General features: G+C 42.8%; 1 pseudogene; it reads left to right on the top strand.

The window, feature by feature from the left end:
* Window positions 1–781: 781 nt before the first annotated feature.
* On the top strand, window positions 782–985 carry LOC122929928 (annotated as a pseudogene).
* Window positions 986–5,746: the final 4,761 nt, after the last annotated feature.

Here is a 5,746-nt window from a genome sequence, read left to right as displayed (position 1 = left end):
AAGTGGAGTAGGAAGTTGAAGAGGTTGTGGACGTGGTGGTGTAGGTGTAAGAAGTCAACACTCTGTTTATTTTTTATTTTTTTATGTGTCTGTCAATTGTGTGTGTGACCTTTAGACATTTTTTTGTGGTGCGACTGGTTTACTTCTTTACTCTGCCAATATAAGACATAATAATCTTGAGCCAGGAGGTGGAGGTTCGAGTGGAGGAGTAGGGGGGAAGAGGCGGAGGAGGAAGCCAACACTGTTTCAGTTTTTTTTTTTTTTTTTCATGTGTCCATCAATTCTGTGTCAGGTTGCTAAGGGCCACGGCGTGACAGTTTGGTGCTGGTATGTCTTTGGTTTAAACAATTTGTCTCAGTTTAAGATCTCATACATCCCCTATCTAGGGACTCTATATTAGTTTTTGTTTACTGTAGGCCCCAACATTGGGAAATGGCAAAGAGAACGCCCAAAGTGAGCTGGAGTATAACAATGGCTGGGGAGAGGGGTAGAGAGGCTGTCCCAGATGGGCCGGGACAGATGGGATGCTTCAGCAGCAGGACGTACGTGTGAGGAAAAAGGCGCGGCCAAAAGTGGGTGTGCACCAGGCGGGTGGTGTTATGCAGATTGGAAACCTGAAGAAGAGCATTTTTGGTGAGGGCAGAGCAACGGATGGATGATCTCCCTGTTTTGTCAGAGCGACATGCCTCCTGGAATGGGGCTGGGGCCTGGAGGCTGTTGACTTGAGGTGTTCTGCTTTGGGGAAAAAACAGCGGTCTCAGCGGTGAACCCTTTTCGGGTTATCTGTTCTCAGCTTTAATGGTGTGATCACCTGTAGTATCCTTTCTTCTCAGTTTAATATCGCTTACATCCCCTATCTGGTGACCATATACAGGTATATAATGGATTTTTTGAACAGAGAGAGTGAAAAAGAGCTTGCTCTGTCCACTCCACACATTGACCTACTCTACTGCGGATCGCCTTTGTATGTGTCTGTGTTCCCTGGACTCTAAGTGACTGCAAATGGCTCTGCGGGTAAGTCCATGTATGACTTCTTTCTCCTGCCCCTCTGGAGGGGTTTAGGCTGGGACAAGTGGGACAGCGGCAGATAATACAATTGCTGGGATCACCTGTCTTATTTTTTTCGTATCCGTTTAACCCCTTAAGGACATAGGGCGTACAGGTACGCCCTTGTGTCCTGGTACTTAAGGACACAGGGCGTACATGTACACCCTGTGTATTTTCAATCACTGCCGCGCGGGCGGGCGGTGATCGGAACCCCGTGCCTGCTCAAATAATTGAGCAGGCACTTCGGGCAAATGCGCCGGGGGGTCCTGTGACCCCCCCATGTATGCGATCACAGAAAACCGCAGGTCAATTCAGACCTGTGGTTTGCTGCACTTTCTGCAGTTTCTGATCGCCACGGTTACATACTGCGGTTACATACCGCAGTATGTAAAAGGTTAACAGCTCAGGGAGCTCCCTCCCTCTCCCATCGGGGGCTGCTGTGCCTTTGCAGCCCCCCGATGGAGAGGGAGAGAGCCCCCAGACAGCCCCCCTCCTTACCCTTCCCAGTCTGCGAAGTCCTGGCCACTACTGAGCAGACGGGGAAGGTTCCCATGGCAACAGGACGCCTTCTCAGGCATCCTGCTGTCCATGGTGCTGAACAGATCTGTGCTAAAGGCATAGATCTGTTCAGACAAAGTGTAAGTAAAATACAGTACAAAACACTATATAGTGTATTGTACTGTAATATACAGATATTAGACCCACTGGATTTTTTACAGTGAAAAAAATGTAAAAATCAAAAAACACATTTATCACTGATTAAAAATGAAAAAAATAAAATTCCCTACACATGTTTGGTATCGCCGCGTCCATAACGACCTGATCTATAAAACGGTCATGTTACTTTACCCGAACGGTGAACGCCATAAAAATAAAAAATTAAAAACTATGATGAAATTGAAATTTGGCCCACCTTAGTGATCAAAAAAGTTGCATGTACGCCAAAATTGTAACAATCAAACCGTCATCTCATCCCGCAAAAATCATACCCTACCCAAGATAATCGCCCAAAAACTGAAAAAGCTATGACTTAGACTATGGAAACACTAAAACATGATTTTTTTTTGTTTCAAAAATGAAATCATTGTGTAAAACTGACATAAATAAAAAAAAATGGAAACATATTAGGTATCGCCGCGTCCGTATCGACCGGCTCCATAAAAATATCACATGACCTAACCCCTCAGATGACCACCGTAAAAAAATAAAAACGGTGTAAAAAAAGCAATTTTTTGTCATCTTACGTCACAAAAAGTGTAATAGCAAGCAATCAAAAAGTCATATGCACCCCAAAATAGTGCTAATCAAACAGTCATCTCATCCAGCAAAAAATGAGACCCTACTTAAGATAATCGCCCAAAAACTGAAAAAACTATGGCTCTTAGACTATGGAGACACTAAAACTTTTTTTTGTTTTAAAAATGAAATCATTGTGTAAAACTTACATAAAAAATAATTTGTATACATATTAGGTATCGCCGCATCCGTGACAACCTGCCCTATAAAATTACCACATGATCTAACCTGTCAGATGAATGTTGTAAATAACAAAAAACAGGTGCCAAAAAAGCTATTTCTTGTTACCTTGCCGCACAAAAAGTGTATTATAGAGCAACCAAAAATAATATGTACCCTAAACTAGTACCAACAAAACTGCCACCCTATCCCGTAGTTTCTAAAATGGGGTCACTTTTTGGGAGTTTCTACTCTAGGGGTGCATGGTGTAAATAAACCAGTCCAGCAAAATCTGCCTTCCAAAAACCATATGGCATTCCTTTCCTTCTGCGCCCTGCCGTGTGCCCGTACAGCAGTTTACGACCACATATGGGGTGTTTCTGTAAACTACAGAATCAGGGCCATAAATAATGAGTTTTGTTTGGCTGTTAACCCTTGCTTTGTAACTGGAAAAAAAATATTAAAATGGAAAATCTGCCAAAAAAGTGACATTTTGAAATTGTATCTCTATTTTCCATTAAATCTTGTGCAACACCTAAAGGGTTAACGAAGTTTGTAAAATCAGTTTTGAATACCTTGAGGGGTGTAGTTTCTTAGATGGGGTCACTTTTATGGAGTTTCTACTCTAGGGTTGCATCAGGGGGGCTTCAAATGGGACATGGTGTCAAAAAAAAACTGTCCAGCAAAACCTGCCTTCCAAAAACCAAACGGCGCACCTTTCACTCTACGCCCCGCTGTGTGGCCGTACAGTAGTTTACGGCCACATATGGGGTGTTTCTGTGAACAGCAGAGTCAGGGCAATAAACATACAGTCTTGTTTGGCTGTTAACCCTTGCTTTGTTAGTGGAAAAAATGGGTCAAAATGGAAAATTAGGCAAAAAAATGTAATTCTCAAATTTCATCCCCATTTGCCAATAACTCTTGTGCAACACCTAAAGGGTTAATGAAGTTTGTAAAATCAGTTTTGAATACCTTGAGGGGTGTAGTTTATAGAACGGGGTGGGGTGGTTTCTATTATGTAAGCCTCGCAAAGTGACCTCAGAGCTGTAGTGGTCCCTGAAAATTGTTTTTTTGTAAATTTCTGAAAAATTTCAAGATTTTGCTTCTAAACTTCTAAGCCTTGTAACATCCCCAAAAAATAAAATATCATTCCCAAAATAATTCAACATGAAGTAGACATATGGGAAATGTAAAGTCATCACAAGTTTTAGGGGTATTACTATGTATTACAGAAGTAGAGAAACTGAAACTTTGAAATTTGCAAGTTTTTCAAAATTTTTGGTAAATTAGGCATTTTTTATGCAAAAAAAACTATATTTTTGACTTCATTTTACCAGTGTCATGAAGTACAATATGTGACAAAAAAAAAACAATCTCAGAATGGCCTGGATAACTTTAAAACGCTTTGACTTATCAACTTAAAGTGACACTGGTCAGATTTGCAAAAAATGGCCTGGTCCTAAGGTGAAAAACCTTTAGACCTCTCTTTGTTTGTTTTAGAGAGCACAAGCATAGCCTTAAAACAGAAATCGGAGCTACCAGATTAATTCAGCATATGAAAGAAACGCATCAAAACTGCGAGGACCTTCTACAGGTTGCAGGTCTAGAAATAGTGAAATTACCGCCTTGCGGCGGAGACAGAAAAAAGCTTCTCCTACAGAGAGAAGCATTATGGATTATTAAGACAGAAGCGATGGGACCATTAGGTTTTAATGATAGGAATGATTTATTTGTTTTTGTTTGATACACTGTGATTTTTTGGTCCTATAGAGTATTGAATGAGTTAATACCTTGTTCCTCTATGTGATGTGGGAGGGGGAGTGGCTTGACCTGACCTTTATAGGTCAGTCACTCACCTCCACAGCATGAAAGGCATGATGAAGCGCATTTAGCGTGAAACGGCTGCACCTTTACTGATCTATGTGCACAGACCTGCTTGTACCCGATTTTAACAAGTTTAATAAACTGGACGTTTTACTTTGGAATTGGTGAGTGCTGCTGTTTCTTCTCATCTCTCCTTCAAATATACCATTGTGTCAGCTTCAGCAGAGCACCACCGGATCCATTCACTGAATCGCACTACCTGTGTTTTCCTAGCAATCCTGCATACTGGTCAGGTGTAGCAGTGCCGGCAGCGCTTTCTGCTCCTGATTGTTTCCTAAGGTGAAATAAGGCTGTGTCCTTAAGGGGTTAATATCTCCCACGAGCCCCTATCTGACGACCATATATTTAATGGATTTTTAGGACAGGGAGAGTGAAAAAGAGATTGCGGATATCTGTGCTAAACACCCATTCGAACATATTGAACAGCACAATTAAGTATGGTATTTCTGTCTCACTGGTGCAAAGGAGCGGTATTGCATCGATCAATAATGCCTACAGGTCACCAGCACACTTTTACCAAATAAAGGACTAACACTCTCCCTGCCTGCAGCAGCATCCTGTCCCTACACTAGTTAGAGAAGAATGGCGGCACACCATATGATCTGACATTTATGCTTGCATGGTCACATGGTGCCCCGGCCAATCACAGCCATGCCAATACTTGGCATGACTGTGATGGCTTCAAAGTGCCCACAGCTTAAACGCTTTTTGATTGGCTGCGCTGCATTCTTTCAACTAGCTGTATTTAAACTACGGACACAGACTTTGGTGGCAAAGTCAGTGTTCGGGTTCGATACCCGGACACCATAATGTCCAGTATAGTCTCGAACGTGGTGGTCCAAATTTTTGCCTGCAGGCAAGCACACAGCACTGGCCCATGTGTAGCGGCCCACTTTTACCTGTTTAACGCCGCCTACCATATAAAGGCGATGTAGGTAAATGGGCTTTAGATCATTAAAAGGCGGCAACTGGTTGTGTTTGCATGTTGGGATCAAACACACATGTGCAATCCCAGATACAGGACATGATCGAGTCCGTAGCAACAGCATGGTCATTACTGGGGCAAGATTTACCAACACCTGAGCTGAAGAGACTCCATAGACTATAATGGGATCTGCTCAGTATGCTGCTTCTCAGTTGCGTACACAGAATCCATGGGGCCCCGGTGCGAAACTGATCCATGGGGCCCCCTCCCTGTCGCCCCCCCCCCCCCCAACCTGCCGCAAAAATTTACTTGGGCCGCCTGGATTGGGATTAATAATGCTCCGTGCCTCTCTGTGACCTTTTTACTACAAAATCACGGTGAGATAAAGTTGTCACTGTGATTTTGTAGCAAATAGATCACAGAGGCACAGAGCAT

This window comes from Bufo gargarizans, chromosome 2 (assembly GCF_014858855.1).
Source record: "Bufo gargarizans isolate SCDJY-AF-19 chromosome 2, ASM1485885v1, whole genome shotgun sequence".
NCBI classification, from domain to species: Eukaryota; Metazoa; Chordata; class Amphibia; order Anura; family Bufonidae; genus Bufo; species Bufo gargarizans.
Note: the sequence above shows the minus strand (reverse complement) of the source record. Positions and strands in the feature narration are given on the sequence as shown.